We start from the raw sequence: 20,400 nt of genomic DNA, 5'->3' as shown, positions 1-20,400 counted from the left end.
GTGACTCATCCAAGGGAACCATCCAGAACCAAGCAGTTAATTTCATCCCAAGCATGACACCTCTGAGTCCCTGCTCCACTTCTTCAATACCTATCTGCTCCAACAGCCCACTCAGAATCACACCTTAAATTTCCAGTGTGAATCCTCTTTTTTGGTCATTGTTTTTTTTTTTTTTCCCTTGGCCATGTGGTGTATGGGATCTTTGTTCCCTGATGAGGGTCAAATTCACACCCACTGCATTGGAGATGCGGAGTCTTAAGGGATCACCAGGGAAGTCCCTTCAGTTTCTATGCTGTTGATCTTGCACATGAAGGCAATATCTCAGGTTTAATTGGCCAAGAAAAGTTGTGGAACCCAAGCGTGTTCAGGTTGGTGCTAATGGCACCATTGTTGGGGTGTGATGTCAGCAGTGATGCTTGGCCAGCAGAAGGGTGACACCTACAGGCTGTAGCTGGCTGGTGTCCTGCACACTGAGATGCTGGGCTGCCAAAGGGAAATGGAAAAGATAAAGGTCTCGTTGATCTTCAAGACCGGGTACCATGGGTGGCCACAGCACCTGCAGAAAATCTCTTCCTTGCCACTGGTTGGTCACCATGTTAATGCCCTGGCTTGAAACTCTGGGTCAGTCCCACCCAACTGAGACCAGAACATGTTAGCAAAGTAAACCAAGAGACAGGCCTTCAAAGAGCCTCTGTGTTTTTGTAATGATCTTTTTAAAAAATATTTATTTCCTTGACTGTGAATTGTGGAGCATGGGCTCTGTTGCCCCACAGCATGTGGGATCTTGGTTCCCTGATCAGGGATTGAACCCATGTCCCTGCACTGCATGGCAGATTCTTAACCATTAGACCACCAGCGAAGCCCCTGTAATGATCTTAAAATAAAACTGAATGGACTATGGCTTAGAAGTGCTTTCTATTATAACAAATTTTGTCATGGGAATCATTATTAATATATGTATTTTATTAAGCACTAACTAAGAACTTGGAACTGTGCTGTGCTTTATATGCATTATTTTATTTTAACCTCACAAAAATTTTATTAGATTTATATCTCCGTTTACAAAGTACAGAGAGGCCAAGTGCATAATCTGAGGCAACACGATGCTAAAGTTCAGGGTCACTCAGGCTCAAACTAGTGTTTTTAACTCTCCCAGGTGGCTCATTGGTAAAGAGTCTGCCTGCCAATGCAGGAGACCCACGTTCAATCCCTGGTTCAGGAAGATCCCCTGGAGAAGGAAGTGGGAACCCATTCCAGTATTCTTGCCTGGAGAATCCCATGGGCAGATGAGTCTGGTGGGCTAGTCCACGGGGTCGTAAAAGAGCTGGACACAACTTAGTGACTAAACAAAAATAACAAATCAGTCCAAAAGCAGATGCCTATATTCTATGAGCTCCATATTCATGGAGCTACTCGAAAACCTTTAAAAGGAAAGATCTGGGTGCTCATATACACTGGTCATATTGAAGAGACTTCCACATATGCCCATGAATCTCACTCACCAGGATGCTCGCTGGACACAAGCCCCCCAGCCATGGCTCCTGGAATCCTCAGGCACATCTCTCTGACTTTGCTCAGGAACTTCAGTCCAGTTTTCTCTTCCCTAAAATATAGGAAGGCAGTCCCGGAAGTCCTCCATGAATTGACCTTGAGTTCCCTTCCTCAGGGCCACATTGTCAAAACCATTATTTCTGTTCTACCCTTCCCTTCATCTGCCTTGTCCCTTCTAATTACCACCAACATTTATAGTCATCTAATCATTGCACAAGCATGTCATCAGGGCCTACCATTTTCTTGGGATGAAGTTAAATACCATAGGCACATACATATACCTGCAAATACCCCTATGCACACATATATATACCTAAGGCCTTCCATTTTTGTGATTCCTTAGTAAAACCACTTACTAGTCATGGCACCACAGTTATGTGACCTATTCCATGAGCTTTCACTTCCTCATTTACAAAATGGTAATAATGATACCTTTCTTAAAAGAGTCTTGTGATAATTAATGAGATAATTTCCATTAAGAATCTGCCAAACAAAAAGACACATGCACCCCAATGTCATCGCAGCACTATTTACAATAATCAGGACGTGGAAGCAACCTAGATGTCCATCTACAGATGAATGGATAAAGAAGATGACATATACACAATGGAATATTACTCAGCCATAGAAAGGAATGAAAGTGGGTCACTGGTAGAGATATGGATGGACCTAGAGTCTGTCAAACAAATGAAGTAAGCCAGAAAGAGAAAATATCACATATCAATGCACATATGTGGAATCTAGAAGGATAATACAGACAAACCTGTTTTCAGATGTAGAGAAGGCATGGGGAGACGGGGTCTGGGGAAGAGGGTTGGATGAATTGGAAGATTGAAATTGACATGGATACACTACCATGTGTAAAATAGTGAGCAGAACCTGCTGTGAGTCACAGGGAGCTCAGCTCAGTGCTCTGTGATGACCTAGATGGGTGGGATTAGGGAGGTAGAAGGGGATATATGCATACATACGGTTGACTCACTTCACTGGGCAGCAAAACTTGCACAACATTAAAAAGCAATTATACTCCAATTAAAAAAAAAAGTCTACCACTATGTCCAGTCTACAAGCATTCACTGAGTATTTACATCACAGTTTTGATCTCCAATCTCCCTTAGTCAGAGATAGTGTGGGTCACACCCTCACTCATTCAGTCGGTCCTTTGTCTATTTTCTCATCTCTTCATTTAGCGGTACTGGGGTCTGTCCTAAACAACACTCTCAATAGGTATCTCCACTTTATCTCCTTGATGTGGAGGTTTTTGGAAAGAGAAGGTATTTTGCTGTGGATCAGGCACTTCACTGGTATTTTCTAACTGAATCCTTCCAACAGCCCCATGTGGAAACCTTCACCCTCATCCTATACATGAAGGAACTAGGAGAGGAGGTCTCCTGTCAAGGTCACACAGCTGGTAAATGACAGAATCCAGATTCCCACATAGATGTGGTTTTCAGAATGTGTTTGGCTGCTCAACCAAGTGTCTGCCCATGCAGCTAAGAAGTAACCAGCCTTGAAGAGTGAAAACCAGCCTTGAAGAGTAAAATATTGCCTTTGAGAAAGCCAAGTGGCAGGTGCCAGAGCCCAGAGACGAATGCTCTTTTCCTTTTTAGTGCCTTGGGCTACCACCATTCCCAAAGGACACAGAAGATAGGAACTTAAAAGCCCTGATTGGCCAACTAGAGTTTCAAAAATAATAGAAATGCTAAAAGTGTGTAAACCAGAGGAAGTCTAAAAACCAACAAGAACGCAAACTATGTGAAAATACATACTCAGAAACAAGAGCAAATGGGTCTCCTTTCCCAGAGCAGTAATGCCAGCTAACTGTCCTCAAAGTCTTTGTTGACCTCTGAATCCTGGAACCTATGACAATGCTGAGAGCAACTTGGAGTCTTCATTCATTCATTTGTCTATTAGTTGCCCAAAACTGTTCCATGATCCTAATGATGCCTCTTGTGAACCATCCACCATGCTAGGTACCAGGATACCAGCAATACCAGCTTCCCACCTTCACTGGATGACCAGTCGAGTGAAGGACAGAAGCAATTATTAAATAACTCATAAGTAGGGTATAATTGCACTTATGAACACTGCAAAGGAGGCACCTCTGGAGCTACAGGCATCTATGCCAGGGTAGATTATCTTCATCAGAAAGCCAAGGTTCCCAGGATTAAGTTGAGAAGAGGGAGAAAAGGGAAGTGAATTGGTCAAGGTTTCTATTAGCAAACAAGAAAGTCACCATCAGCTAGTGGTAGCCAGCAGATATTCATGAACAGAATGATTGGAGTGACAAGAGAAACCGAGCTTCCAGAAACACCATCCAGCAGTGTCTTCTCCAGCATGAATGAACCGAGGCCGGAGTTTAGATATGGGTTGCAGATCCGCAAGGATTTCCATCTTGCTTTCCTCTCTCCATTCCTCCCCTAAGACTTTCACTCCAAATTCCCTGTGACTCTACCTCCTGAAATGCCGTGTCTCAGCCTGGATGAGCTCACTGGTAGAGAGTCAGTGAGTATGTAGACTGAGCATGGGGCTACTCTAATCCAAATGGACTCAGATGTTGTCAATTAAGATTATGCTACTTCCTTGCTCGAAATCCACCAAGAGACCCCCATAACCACAAGGGAGACCCACTGCAAGCTTTATAATACGGTTAATAAGCTGGCCACCACCTGCTTGTAACAGACACACATCCTCCACTCCTTCCTGTGTGGAATCCTGCAGTCCAGAGCACATGCGTGTGCCCATTAGACTTAACTAATATGGGGTAAGGCGGTGGGGGAGCCTGAAGTGATCTCAAGGAAGAGGCTACTTTCTGGGAAATGTAGCTATTTACCTGTAATACTGATGATGGGCAGCCATGAGCCTTCTCAGACACCACCTGTTTAAAAAACTGAAAAACTACATTGTGTATTTTCCTCCTGCTAATGAATGATAAGAGGGCTAACTTTTCACTTGACAAAAATATGTCAACTCTGTCACTTGGCGGAAACACACTTTGATTAAAAAGACTCCTTAGTGCACACTTTCTGCTTCTCAATAGTAGCCAAAAGGTAGCATAAGAGCATTTTGACCCAAACACAACTGGAAGCAGGCTTCTTTCACTAGAAGGCGCCTCTGGCTAAGTTTGACAGAGGGACAATGGGGCAGACTGCTCACGACCAGAAGGCTCTGGTGAGCGCTTTCTGAGACGGGCAGCCTGGGTGCATGTCCACCATCCCTGCCAGCTGTACTGCCAGACTTTCCCAGTTCCTTCATCCAAGGGGAAATATGGTGTCTAGACTCAAGGATAAAGGTGGTATCAATGAGGTAAAAAGAAGCCACTTCCAGCTTGGAAGTGAATTTAAGATACCAGTTTAAGAACTGTGCACTAGGGACTCCCGTGGAGGTCGGTGGTTAAGACACTGTGCTTTCACTGCATGGGTTCAATTCCTGGTCAGGGAACTAAGATCACACATGCCATGCAGCCTGGCCCAAAAGTGGGGCGGGTGGGGAGCAGAGAATTTTTTAAATATTGTGTTCTGGCTGGAACAGTTACTCTGAATTTTCCTGGGTGTGGGAGGACACAGTCTGCACTGTCAGCCCATCTTAAGACAACCCAGCCTCCTGCAGGAAAGGCCGCAGAAGGATCTGGTCTATATTCAGTGAACATTTTAACCCCAAACGGATGGGTGTGAATAGATTCATCCCCCAACATAAACTTCCCCTGGGGAAAGCTGAAGCAGACCACCCTGAGGGTGTTTCTCCCCCATGTGGGAGGTGAGCTGTGAAAGGGAAGTGAAAGTGTTAGTCGCTCAGTCGTGTCCTGTCCAACTCTTTGCGACCCCGTGGACTGTAGCCCACCAGGGTCCTCTGTCCATGGGATTCTCCAGGCAAGAATACTGGAGTGGGGTGCCATTTGAGCTATGAAAGGAGAGTCTAAAGATGAACCTGTTCAGGATCATGGCCCAGCTTGTGTGCATGTCACGTGTCCGGAAAGGCTTTACATATTCTGGGATGAAAAACATTGCCCTCAGCTATAGGATATTCTGTTTTAGATAAAATCATGTACCTTAAAAACATTCCCAAAATGATAGAATTCAGGGATTCCAAGACCTTATTTTGACCAATATACCAGAGAGAGACAGAAAAGAGGAGAGCAGGAGAGACTGCAAGAGAGATAGGAGAAGAAAAACCAGTCTTTCTACCTCCTTCAGCTCCTTTATAGATTCAATTGACTATAAGTTGAGAAGTTCTAACCCCAAAATGTTGAAAATATTATAAATTTTTGTAGATTTAGATGTAAAATGATTACTAATAGGCACAAAGAAAGCAGTGAGAGTTAAACACACACATACACTGTCAGCCACTCCAAAGAAATCTTCAGCTAAAATTAACTAACAATTGTTATATAATCTTCAAAAATACTTCATAATAAACAGCCTTGTGTATGAAAGAGAGAGAGAGAGAGGGAGAGAGAGAGAATGGTTAGTTAATATTGAAATATTCTGAACAGGAATCCACACTCCAGGGAGGGTTGCTTAAATTCTTTAGATATCATTATTAAAATCTATACAGGAGGTTTGTTTACCAGCTAAAGAGAGATCAGAAATATTTTTAAGAACCCAAGAGGAAATGGACAAAGAATGTGAACAGACAATTCAAAAAGGAGGAAACTCGGGGGGCTAAATGGCATACAACAATATTCTCAAACCCATTAAAAATGATAGAAATGCAAATTCAAACCAAATTCAAACATCACAGACCCATTGGAATGGCAGAAATTAGAGAGCTATATAACTTTGAGTTGATGAAGCCCCAAAACCCTTGTGCACCACTGGTGGGGATGTAGGCCCCCAGCACCATCACCCGGGACTCCATTCGACAATCCCCAGGAAACATCTTGGATCCACCTGATAAGTAAGGAGGTTTGTTGCAACATCATTTCTGGTACCAGGGAGCTGAGGCCATCTGAAGCCATGCAAGTAACCATGGTGGGATGTGAAGCACAGCTTAGAAAGAACAGCCTGGACTTAGCATGTGGCAGATAGCAGAGTGTGTTCTGTGGCCTCTGTCAGAACAGAAGCATTCAGAACTGAACAGGTCCTCCAGCCCCTAGAACTGTTGGCCACTGATACTCTTACCCTCAAACCTCTCTAACAATTCTGTCAGCCAGTGCAAGCCCCTCTCCCAGTCATGTTCCCAGGGCAGCCCAGGTCCAATAACCGGTTGATGCTTTGAGGCTGGACTTCCCAGCTCCAGAGCTCCCCATGAGGTCCCCATCATTTGCGTCATAGGTCAGGTCCTCCTCTTGCCCAGTCCTGCTTCTCTCCCTCCGCCCTCCTCCCCACTCTCCCAGGGCTTGATCCTGAATCACAGAACATTCTAAGTAAACTTCTTTCAGGCTAATCTTCTATCTCATAGTCTGTTTTCTGGGAAATCCAACCCAACATGCATAGCAACATGTAAGAACATACCATGTAAGAACAGTGATAAGGGCAGAAAAAAAAAAAACAATAGAATAAGATCTCTAACCCAATAAATATAAAATTTTTTAAAAGGCATACAAAACTATGCACGCTTTCAAGAACACATACAGATAAAAGAACATTACATGGATTACCTATGCAAGGGAGAAGAGAACAGGAGAGGAACGGGACTTTGAACAGAGAACAATGATGACAGCACGACAGGAGCTGAAGGGTGCACTGGGTCAGCGCTTTTGCACCCGAGGTCCAAATTAGTATTACTGCTACTATTACTCATAACAATGAAGGAACTTGAATTGATGAACTGAGGGTTGGTTCTGGATATATGGCTGCCTACAGAGATGGTTTGGATCGCCATGGCCTCTGCATTAAAATCAGTAAGAGGACTTCCCTGGTTGTCCAGTGGTTAAGAATCCACCTGCCAATGCAGGGGACATGGGTTCCATCCCTGGTCCAGAAAGATTCCACATGCTGCAAGGTAGCTAAGCTCATGCACCACGACTACTGAAGCCCGCACGTCTAAAGCCTGTGCTGCAAAACAAGAGAAACCACCGCAGTGAGGAGGAGCCCCCACTCACCTCAACTAGAGAAAACCCGAGGACAGCAACAAAGACCCAGCACAGCCAAAAACATAAATAAATAAAATTATTAAAAAAAAAAACAGTAAGAAAGCAAGCATGGCAGCCCGCTTCCTTCAGACCAGCACTAAGGTCTAGAGTTCCCTGGTCCTGGGAGCACCCACTTTACAGAGCACTCCATCCAGCCCCCCAGCTTTATGGCTGGCTGCTCCTGCCATCAGAATATTTTGAGTATTTGGGGGTCTGTCCAGGAGTGAAACTTTCACTCAAAGTATCCACAGCAGTCATTAAGGATAGAGAGTGAGGACTTCCTTTTTTACAAGCAGAGCCCATGTGACTGTTTTGTGACCTCTCGTACATTGATCAGAATTGAGTTTCAAACATGTTTCTGTGGTTCTTCTGCAGCAAAATTGTGAAGGAGAGAAATATAGCCCCACCAACCTTGCCAGACTCAACCAGTGTTTACCAAAAGGTAATTGTTGACCAGGCAAATCAGTTATGTGACACAGCCCAGCTTTCTTTCTGAACCCCTTTGCTCTTCTTCCTGGCAAACAGTTCACAGTGCCCCGTCCTTGCAACAGGGCTCTTAATGGGTCCTAGAGGAAGTTCTAACCAGTGGCATGTGCATGGACAGAAAGCCAGCCACTGTTAGAAACTGGCTGTGAACAGTCAGTTCTGCATGTTCTTTCCCTTCTGCCATTGGGTGCAGATTGACATGCATCCTTGGAAGCAATGGTTGACGATGGTAGAAACAGGAGATGGACGACTTGAGGCAGAGCTGCCCACTGATCAGGAACACTTGCTTTGGACTTGACATGAGAAAGTTCAAAAGAAATTAAAACATAGTATTGAACAAAGCTGGGAAGTATAACATTTCAGACTCTGGTAATAATTTGATACACTTGGATCTGTGTTAAGACTTCTGTTATTATTGTTTAGTTGCTTAAGTCTTGTCTGACTCTTTTGTGAACCCATAGACTGTAGCCTGCCAGGCTCCTCTGTCCATGGGACCTTTCAGGCAAGAATACTGGAGTGGGTTGCCGTTTCCCTCTCCAGGAGATCTTCCTGACCCAGGGATGGAACCCACAACTCCTGTGTCTCCTTTGTTGGCAGGAAGATTCTTTGCCATATTACCACTGAGCCACCTAGGAAGCCCCATTAAGGTTTCTAGCATTTCCTTACTTAGATCTGTTTATATCTGCCTTGTTATCTCATAGGTTAACCAAAAGTGTCCTCCTCACTCAATTTTAAAAATAACCAAAGATCATTTTATTTAAAAGGGGGTAAATACCCAGGTGTCAGATATAGAAAGATATAAGACTGGAGCTGAGAAATGCTCCAAGATGGCTCTACAGGAAGGCCAATTATAAATAACACTGAATGTTATCCACTGATCAAATAAATATGTACTTGTTAATTTTTTAGTTACATAAGTAGCTTTATTTTAACTCAGGTAAGTTCAGCACATGTTACTAATTGCCTATATGGTTAACACTCTCACTTCCCTGCTTATGAACAGAACAGTTAAAATTATACAACCTTCCTGTGTCCCTGCAGCTAAGCATAGTCACTTCACTCAGTTTGGGCAATTAGATGTAGCTGGAAGACCCTGAGGAAGATGTTCTTGCCTGAATTAAAAGGCAAGGCTGAGGTAGCCTTCGACTTTACCCTTCTCTCTTCTTCCTGCCTGGAACAGAGATGAGAGGACTGGAAGGGGTGGCAGGCAAGAATACCAGAGCAGGTTGCCATTCCTCCTCCAGGGGATCTTCTGGACTGAGAGATTAAATCTCCGTCTCTTGTGTCTCTTGCCTTGGCATGTAAATTCTTTACCACTGAGTACTTGGAACGCCCTTTGATAAGTAAAGGTATCTCTTAAATATCCAATATAAAAACAATAATTAAATGTCTAAAACCCATTTGTAAAATTGTTTTTTAAAAACTTCCTTCAAAACAGCATTCTTGAAAAATAAATATGTTTTGACCAGGGGGAAAATGGCCTATATGCAAGTACTTTTAAAGAGCTACAAATCACAGCTTTCAGAAATTTCCAAATGAATTCAAAATCAAAAAATAAGATGCTATTGTAATTAAGCTCATTTTAATTACTAATTTTAAAGTATGTCATTGTTATTCAGTCACTAAGTTGTGTCCGACTCTATGACCCCATGGACTGCAGCATGCCAGGCTCCCCTGTCCTCCACTATCTCCCAGAGTTTGCTCAAAATCATGTCCATTGAGTTGATGATGCCATCCAACCATCTCATCCTCTGTCATCCCCTTCTCCTCCTGCTCTCCATCTTTCCCAGTATCAGGGTATTTTCTAGTGCGTTGGCTCCTCACATCAGGTGGTGAAAGTATTGGAGCTTCAGCTACAGCATCAGTCCTCCCAATGAATATTTAGGACTGATTTCCTTTAGGATTGACTGGTTTGATCTCCTTGCAGTCCAAGGGACTCTCAAGAGTTTTCTCTAGCACCACAATTCAAAAACATCAATTCCTCATTGCTCAGCCTTCTTTGTGGTCCAACTCTCATATCTGTACATGACTACTGAAAAAACCATAGCTTTGGCTATATGACCTTTGTCAACAAAAATGATGTCTCTGCTTTTTGATATGCTGTCTAGGTTTGTCGTAGATTTTCTTCCAAGGAGTAAATGTCTTTTAATTTCATGGCTGTAGTCACCATCTGCAGTGAATTGGGAGCCCAGGAAAATAAAATCTGTCACTGCTTCCACTTTTTCCCCATCTATTTGCCATGAAGTGATGGGACTGGATGCCATGATCTTAGCTTTTTGAATGTTGAGTTTTAAGCCAGATTTTTCACTCTCCTCTTTCACACTCATCAAGAGGCTCTTTAGTTCTCCTTGCTTTCTGCCATTAAGTGGTATCATCTACACATCTGAGGTTGTTGATATTTCCTGTAGCAATCTTGATTCCAGCTTGTGGGTCTTCCAGTCTGACATTTCACATGATGTACTCTGCATATAAGTTAAATAAGCTGGGTGCCAATATACAGCCTTGATGCACTCGTTTCCCAATTTGGAATCAGTCCATTGTGCCATGTCCAGTTCTAACTGTTGCTTCTTGACACGCACACAGGAGGCAGTGTGTCTCAGGAGGCAGGTAAGGTGGTCTGGTATTCCCACGTCTTTAAGAATTTTCCACAGTTCGTTATCATCCACACAGTCAAAGGCTTTAGCATGGTCAATGCAGCAGAAGTAGATGTTTTTCTGGAATTCCCTTGCTTCCTCCTTTCAATAAATAATAAACATAATACTAAGCAGTAATTCCCTTGCTTTCTCCTTTCCATATGCTATGGAAACTGGTAACATTCCAAAATTATTCTGTCATAGTAATATGAGTTTTAGATAAACATAAAATAACATGAACATTTCCTCAAGGTGTGAAATAATAGAAAATATATATTAGTCTCTGCCCGTGGTTCCTGAACAAGGCTCTTAAAATGCTTAGTATTCCCTGGGTGATAGAAGTGTCTTTTGTTCTAATGAGGTGACTCATGGCGTGCTGCTGGATGAAGGCCAGTCACCAGAAAGAACAAGTTGTGATTAGAAGCTTGGAAAATATATAAATGTAATATCAATGTGGTAGTGTTACAGATAATATGTCAGCGTCTAAATAACTAGATGCTTTTAAAGAAGTAAATTGCTTCTAATGAAACCAGACATAGATGCACTTCATTTGTGTTTGTTTAGATTTTCAATAAAAGCATTTTACTAATATTTGCTAATATTAATTGTAAGATATTTTATTATTGGTTTTTGTATATATTTTATTATGTAAATTGGCTTTGGGGACTTTGGATTTTTACAATATGGAGCATGGCAGAGACATGTACTGGCCACCACCTATACCTCCACATTTCCCAGCTCCATGCAGTTATATGGGCAGTTATATGGCCAAAGGACTATGTCTTAAAGTGGTTCATACCCCTTCTGGGACAAAGCAAATTAAAGCCAGGACATGACAAAGCCAGGACTTCTCTTCTTCCCTAGTAAAATGACTGCAGAAGTCAAACGTTCCAAATGGTGTAGCTTCAAGATAGTAGACTTTCTGCCAGCCTGGATCCTGAGTAACCATGCGGGGCCAAGCTCACTGACCATGGTAGATATGAACTATGCATGGGAAATAGACCTTCATTGTTTTAAGTTCTATAGCATTATTCTGACTAATTTAAGTAGAAGAATGGATAACTGTATCCATCTAAATAGAATGCAATGTAAAACTATAATTATCTTGTGTTTGTCTATGTTCTCTATTGATTGCATGGATGTCTACCTCAGATATTGACAGTCTTATTGTTTTGTATTTTCTTGAGTCCCCCTGAAGAAAAACACAAATAAAATGGAAATTGTTTTCTCCTTTAAATTACTGGCACAATAAACCAGATGAAGCCAACATGGAAAATTAACCTGGAATTCTAAAATGGAAATCATGCTTGCCATTTTGGGGGCTTCCCCAACCATCAGTGGGCTTCCCTGGTGGCTAAGACGGTAAAGAATCTACCTTCCAATGCCTGAGACCTGGGTTTGACCCCTGGGTTGGGAAGATCTCCCAGAGAATGGCATGGCAACCTACTCCAGTATTCTTTACTGGAAAATTCCCATGGACAGAGGAGCCTGGCAGGCTACAGTCCATGGGGTCATGAAAGAGTAGGGCACAACTGAGCAACTAACACTTCCCAACCATCACTGGTTCCTTGGAAGCTCTGTCTGATTCTAACCTGTCCTAGGATCACACCCAAATTCAAGAAAACTTCCCTGGAGACTGATCTTCCTCCTACACCTTGACCATTTCTTCACAATCTCCAATGCATATCCCTCCACTTCTTTGCCTTCACTATTACTATTTCAGGGTTTGGTGCTATGTCCTCAACTCTTACCATGCCACAGACTTTCCTTGGAAGAGTTCTCGAATGCTTGTAGCTTCACTAACTTCCAGGAGTCACTGCAAGTGCCTTCCCAGCACTGCAGATGCAACTGGTTCGTCTTCACTGAGATGCCCTGTAAGAATCTCAAGCAGCTCATCCAGCCGCCCCAACAAAGCTACTTTCTTCCTCTGCCCAATCTCAACATCGCATCAACTTAGACACTTAGATCGCTATCCTTGGAAATCCTCACATATACAAAGTCTCTTTTCTCATCTTTTTCTTATTTTTCTCCCCTAACATTTGGACCTTTTTTTCTCACACAAAGCTACTCTTATCGATACTACTGCACCGGTCCTAGTTTTAATTACCCCACTTCTATGCAATTCAACGTTGCTCTAAGTGAGCTTTCTAAATGCAAATCTCATCCACCTCTGTCAAAGTCTCGCCCCATCACCCAGGGTAGAATCCCCGTAGCGTGGTCCTCCAGGCCCTTTGTGACGTCACTCCTGCTCTCTCATTGAGCTTCTTTTCTGTCCCCTTCTCTCCTGACACTCTGAGTTACAGCACAGCCATGTGTGCATCCCTGGACTCTGTGGACATCCACACCTCTGGACCCTTGCTCTTGCTGTGCCTTCTACCTGAAACATCTATCTCAGCTGGTTTGTCTAGCTAAGTGCTGGCCATCATTCAGGTTCCAGTTTGGACACTTTGTCCCCAAGAATACCTTCCCTGCCACCCACACTGACTTAGGTCCTCTCCTCTCTGATTCCTCACTGCCGTGTGCTTTCCCTGGACATAGAAGGATCAGATTATCCTGCCATGTCTGTCTACTAGCCTCTCTCTCCTCCTCCCTCCCTCTCTATGGATGGACAGAGCTGGATTCTCCACGAAGCTGAGGATGCTCTAGCCTCAGGTCTCCTCACTTGCCCAGCTCCTTCCCAAGGCTCTGCCAGGGGCCCTAACAACGTATCCTCATAGTCATGTGATTTGTCAAAAATAAGATATTTAAATACAGTGGGTTCACACTGTTCTCCATCTGACTTCCCCCTGCGTCACTTCCTTTCATGCAGGTGGCACTGAAGTGGCTGCGGGATAGATTCAATTTGGATTGAGTGGGGCATTTTACAAAAGCGCTACAGTGTCTTCTGTGGGATACTCTTTCACCTACGTGTGCCAGCCCCTCCAGCATCAGGGACAAAGGTCCAGAGATGGGGTGACAGTATAAACATGTTCCCCTGTGCCTGCAGGTGAACCACAACCAAAAAAAGTTAAAATACATGAAGCCAGGGACTTCCTGGTTGTTTGGTGGTTAAGAATGTCCCTTCTAATGGCACAGGACATGGACTTGATCCCTGGCCAGGGAACTAAGATCCCACATGCCGCGGGGCAATTAAGCTCCCAGGCTGGAACCAGAGAAGCCCCCACACACTGTGACAAAGACCCAGTACAGCCAAGCAACAAAAAGAATGCACGGAGCCAGAACCAAATGTGTAATACTCTTGTCATCATAGGAAGAAACAGTTGTAAACAAAGGCTTTGGAGCTCATCCACACCCAAATAAAAATGTCCCTCTTCTCAGGATTATAATTAATAATGTTGTATATACAATTATCAACTTGGCACGTATTTTAAAATTCCTTTTTATGGAATGTAACAGTAAATTTTATCTTGATTCTTGTGTTATAGGGCACAAACCGGTAGCAATAATGCAAACAGAGAACATGACTACGTGGGAAATTTCATGTCTTAAACCTCCCCATACATCAGGTACAGCTTAGTATAGCTGATGTAATTTGTCCTCCAAAAAGTCTGAAAGTTTCAGATAAAACTGCATACAAAATTACCACTGAAGCAAAAAAAACAACCTTAAGAAACTTGTCTGGCCAAACTCCTACACAGTCAGTGTACGGAGCATAAGTTTATTTCAAAATTATACAGTTAAACACAAAGTACTACCATTCAAACTACTGTACAACTGTGCTCATCTGACATGCTAGGAAGGGAATGCTCAAAATCCTTCAAGCTAGGCTTCAACAGTACGTGAACCAAGGACTTCCAGATGTACAAGCTGGATATAGAAAAGGCAGAGGAACCAGAGATCAAATTGCCAACATCTGCTGGATCATGGGAAAAACAAGGGAACTCCAGAAAAACATCTACTTCTGCTTTTTTGACTACGCTAAAGCCTTTGACTGTGTGGATCACAACAAATTGGAAAATTCTTAAAGAGATGAGAATACCAGACTACCTTATGTGTCTCCTGAGAAACTTGTATGCAATTCAAAAATTAACAGTTGGAACCAGACTGGTTCCAAATAGGAAAAGGAGCACGTCCAGGCTGTATATTGTCACCCTGTTGATTTAACTTAGATGCAGAATACATCATGTGAAATGCCAGGCTGGATGAATCACAAGTTGGAACCAAGATTGCTGAGAGAAATATCAACAGCCTCAGATATGCAGATGATACCACCCTAATGGCAAAAATTGAAGAGGAACTTTAGAGGAGAGTGAAAAAGCTGGCTTAAAACTCAACATTCAAAAAACTAAGATCATGGCATCCGGTCCATCACCTCATGGCAAATAGATGGGGAAAAAATGGACACATTGACAGATTTTATTTTCTTGAGTTTTGAAATCACTGCTGACAGTGACTGCAGCCACGAAATTAAGAGAAGCTTGCTCCTTGGAAGGAAATCTATGACAAACCTAGACAGCATATTAAAAAACAGAGACATCACTTTTGCTGACAAAGGTCAGTATAATTAAAGCTATGGTTTTTCCAGTAGTCATGTATAGGTGGGAGAGTTGGATGATACACTGAAGAATTGGTGCTTCTGAACTGTGGTGTTGGAGAAGACTCTCGAGAGTCCCTTGGACTGCAAGGAGATCAAACCAGTCGATCCTAAAGGAAATCAGTGCTGAATATTCATTGGAGTGACTGATGCTAAAGCTGAAGCTCCAATATTTTGGCCATGTGATATGAAGAGTCAACTCATTGGAAAAGACCTTGATCCTGGGAAAGACTGAAGACAAAAGGAGAAGGGGGTGTCAGAGGATAAGATGGTTAAATGTCATCACTGATTCAATGGACATGAATTTGAGCAAACTCCAGGAGATAGTGGAGGACAGGGGAGCCTGGTGTGCTGCAGCCCATGGGGTCACAAAGAGTCAAACAGAACTGAGCGACTGAACAATAACTGGCATCACAGAAGTGGATTTCAATGTCCTTTGTGTAATTCTTAATTATAGATCAATTTTGTATAATTTTCAAAATTAATGATCACTCTAAAACAAAAATATGATAGAAGGAAACTGTCCTAGGGGATGCCAAAAATATCAACTGAAAGACAGACTAACACAGGCTTCAAAATGTCAAAACCTCTTATATCACTCTAGACTAAAATATTGATGCTCCAGAGGAAGATAAGGAAAGTATGATATTTAACATGTATAGATTAAAAAACAGCAGAAGAGATAAAAGAGATGATGAGAATCAGAACATTACTGAACAAGAAAAAAAAAAAAAAAAGCCAGAGACCTAGAATATGCAATCCTTACATTGGAGATAGAAGTTTTCCCCTAATTCACAATTCTACTATTTACATGCCATTACTTTGATGATACATGAGGATGAAAGAAATTTTCCTCAACTACCAATAATATAAAGCAATTTTTGACAAACTAGGCAAAAGGAATGACTGAATCATCTCTTTCTTCCTTAGAAAATAACATTATAAAATTGTTGTCACATGAAGAAATGATCAAAGTATATACTATCAAAATATGTTTATGAAAAGCATCATAGAACTGTATCTGATTTTCTATTTAAGCTCAATGCTATTCTTCTGATTTTATCAGCTTTTAAATATATGAAATTTGATGTAATTTCTGTCTTATTCTAAATAAATATCCATTTTTATCTAATTTTGTAGTCATAATCAATAAAAACCAAGCAAACGCTGGATCCACTCCCTGATGGGAGAACTTGCAGTTTCCAAGTTTCTATGTTACTGACCTGGGTCCTTGGACTCTTTAATCAATAGAAATTGATAAGAGGCCAGATGAGGAATTCAGGTAAGTCTTTACTGGGACTCATGCTGCAGTATACGTGAAGTTATTTTTAGTTCCTTGTAGTTTCTTTGTGTTCTGTTGCTCCAAGAGATATTTGTCCAGGTGCAAGGAACGCAGTAAAGGGTCTTTGGTCCCAGGTCCCAGTCAGTCTCATTCGCACTGTCTCAGCTTGTGCTGGCACCTCAGAACTTACCCACTGAAGGAAAGAGGGGCAAGCTTGGGAGCCAACTGGAGTATTATTGCCCTGTCCCTGTGACTCCCTAAGTCACCTCACAGTTTATTCCTCTGCAAACCAAGAGTCCTTTCTTGTCCCAGAGGCTAACATACACAGAGCTGGGGGATCCGCCTCAGGTCCTGCCAGGTCATCAACTCTGCAGATGCCTCCTGCCTTCCACAGATGCACAAATGTTCTAGGAATGCTTGTCTGCATGTACACAGTCCAGCAAAGAGCCCTACCTTTGTGTTGGCTAAGCCAACATCATGGAAATGAATAATCCCCTGAAATAGAATCCCCTGGTGCATGTGGGTAGAAAGATACAGGTTCATGAGCTTGCTCATGAAACTAAGAGCTTTCTTGCTGACCCAATAAAACAATGAGCAGTCTCCTCCTCTTCTAACGCTGGCTCCTTGGAAAGGGTGGCTCTGTGAAGTCGCTCAGGCTCCCACATTGCCAGGTCTTCACAGTCTGTTTTCCTGTTGGCTGCCTGAGTCCCAGACCACAGCTGTTATGAATGATCCCGCTTCAGGGCTTTAACAGACTTTTATAGGCGTTCTCTCCCAGGCATGTTTAAATGGCCCTGGGGCAGGGTTGCAATGACTTACTTCAAACAGTACTTTCCAAAGGGAGGCTGCAAACTTGATCATTTCTTTGAAGTTTTGCATTCTGTTGCCTTCTCCCCACTCCCCATGTGCTGAGCAGAAGCTGTGCTTGAAGCCAGGCCTCCACCATGGAGACCAATTCCATGGCCCAGGGCAGAAAGGGACATTCACACTGAGCATGCAACTGTCAGAAAATTCTACTGGCTACTCACTGAAGGCTCTTCAGTCTTTCTTTTCTGCTCTGATGGAAATAACTATATGGCACTTCCAGTAAAAATAACCACTAGAGGGCAGAAGCCCAATCTAAGTGCTTGTATTTATAGTTAATTGTCTCAATGATCTATGAAGTTGTATTCTTATTAGCCCCATTTTGCAGATGTGGAAATTGAGGCCCAAATGGACTAAGTGATTTGCCCAAGGGCAAGCAGCTGGAACTATTATAAAGGAAAATTAGACCCAGTGTTTAACACTGTTTTCTTAATTGTACAGTGAGATTGTTGATAGCAACCATACAATCACACACCTACTTAGAATTCTGTGCTAAGACAGGGGAGAGTTCATGATGATAAGGACCATTTGCTTCTCCCACTGCCTTTAAGGAACTCATGGGGTGGGGGTGGGGACGGGGACAGGGACAGACCTTTGAGCAGAGGATTTACAATAGTGGAAATACAAACACAGCATGTGTTAACGGCAGGAAGCCTGGTCTAGTAAGGAAATGTTTGCTAATACACAACTGAAAAGGAGCTCTTTTGCTTCTTGCAATCATTTTCTACAGAAATCCTTCCATATGACATTTAAAATGGAGATAGTTTTAAAGAAGGATGAGAAAACAGAGATACAGAACCAGCATCAAATGTTCATTTCTGTCTTTCCTTGTTATTCTTCATAGAAATTCCCATTATATCATACTGTATTATCCATATTTAATTATCTCTATTTCTCAGGTTAAAAAAAAAAAAAACAAACCCTAAGGTTCAGAGATGTTAAGAGAACAGGGCCAGTTGACACAGCAGAATCCAAATCTAATGCAAGTCTGTAAATTCATCAACTCCACTTGTTGCCCAGCACCCAACACTGCCTTTTCTGGAATGCAGCCACTACCTGATGCAGGGACCATGAGTAGGACCTGGGACCTGAGAAAGCCCAAGGCTGGTGGAAGGTTTGAGCCCTGCTTCTCCCCTGCTCACCCACTGCTGCCTCACCTCACCAGGCCCAAGATTCATCACTGCCACATCCAGGCCTGAGCTCAGCTCTCTGGGGACCATGTCTGAGGTACTCGGTGACTCAGGGCCTCCTCTGTAAATTCCTATTAAGCACTCTAGATTTAATAGCTGCTATTAATACAAATTATGCTTCATTAAGCGTGAAGCTAAGGAGAACTCGGCTCAGAGGCTCCAGTTCAATACAGAGCTGAAGGACAAACAGAACGGCTATTTTTAATCCTGGCAATGTCAGCAGGGAGCCAGCAGCCTGACACCGCATGTGCCTGTCTCTTCTGCTGCAAATGGAGTTTTTCACATTTCAAAGAAATATCTTTTGTTTTCAACTCGAGGTTTATGAGGGAGGAAAATCTTTGAGGGATGTTAACACCCAGAACATTTTTCCCTTTAGAAAAGCTTTTCTCTAGAATGCCTGAAAAGAAACAGGGAAGGAGAAGCTCTCAACAGGTCCCCTAGCAGACTCCTGTTTCCACAGCTCCGAGGAGGCTGTGGTTCTCTGAGATTGGGGGATTAGCAATGCTCATCCTGCCACCTTCAATGTCACTTTGCAGTTTATGGTGTATCCAGAGGCAGTTTAAGAATAGACAAAAATCAGATTTGGAATATTTTAGATTGGGGTCAGCAAATGTTTCCTGTAAAGGGCCAAAGAGTAACTATTTTAGATTCTGTGGGCCCTGTGGCTCTGTTGCAAATATTCAGCTGTGCTCTGGTAGCACTAAAGCAGCCATAAAATCACAAGTAAAGGGATGTGCATCACAGTGTCTCAATAAAACTTTATTTACAAAACTCAAGATGGGCCAGATTTAGTCCCCAAGGCTGCAGAGTTTCTCACCTCTAATTCAAATTTTCTGCTTCATCTTAGATGTTTTTTGAATGGATGTAACCTTAGTCTTTTATGAGCATGCTTACATCGGCTCTATCTATTTACCTACAAAGTTGTGACAAGCGACATTCTTTAAAAAAAAAAAATCTCTGTACCTGATACCAGTGTAGGATTATGGTATTACAACATTTGAATTGGTTAAATTTACTTATTATCTCCAACTGGTTCTGCCTTGTATCACAAGTCTGTGATATACATTCATGGGGCTGCAATTTATAATCAGCACTTTTGCTGAGAAGTCAGTTTGCACGCTTCTATGTTTCATATAATACACGATCATTTTTATTTGTCCTAGGAATCTGACTGAGTGCACTGCAGGGAGACCTGCTGATGAAATGCCCCAGTTGATCCACTCTGGTTGGTATATGAGTCAGAGTTCTCCAGAGAAACAGAACTAATGGAAGAGGTATAGAGATACAGAGAGAGATACAATACAGGTATAGCAAACCACCTCAGTATTCTTGCCTTGAGAACCCGATGAACAGTATGAAAAGGCAAAATGATAGGATACTGAAAGAGGAATTCCCCAGGTCAGTAGGTGCCCAATATGCTACTGGAGATCAGTGGAGAAATAACTGCAGAAAGAATGAAGGGATGGAGCCAAAGCAAAAACAATACCCAGTTGTGGATGTGACTGGTGATAGAAGCAAGGTCCGATGCTGTAAAGAGCAATATTGCATAGGAACCTGGGATGTTAGGTCCATGAATCAAGGCAAATTGGAAGTGGTCAAACAAGAGACGGCAAGAGTGAACACCGACATTCTAGGAATCAGTGAACTAAAATGGACTGGAATGGGTGAATTTAACTCAGATGACCATTATATCTACTACTGTGGGCAGGAATCCCTCAGAAGAAATGGAGTAGCCATCATGGTCAACAAAAGAGTTTGAAATGCAGTACTTGGATGCAATCTAAAAA

The sequence above is a fragment of the Bison bison genome, unplaced genomic scaffold (genome assembly GCF_000754665.1).
Source record: "Bison bison bison isolate TAMUID 2011002044 unplaced genomic scaffold, Bison_UMD1.0 scf7180017864384, whole genome shotgun sequence".
NCBI lineage: Eukaryota > Metazoa > Chordata > Mammalia > Artiodactyla > Bovidae > Bison > Bison bison.
This window is presented reverse-complemented; position numbering follows the sequence as displayed.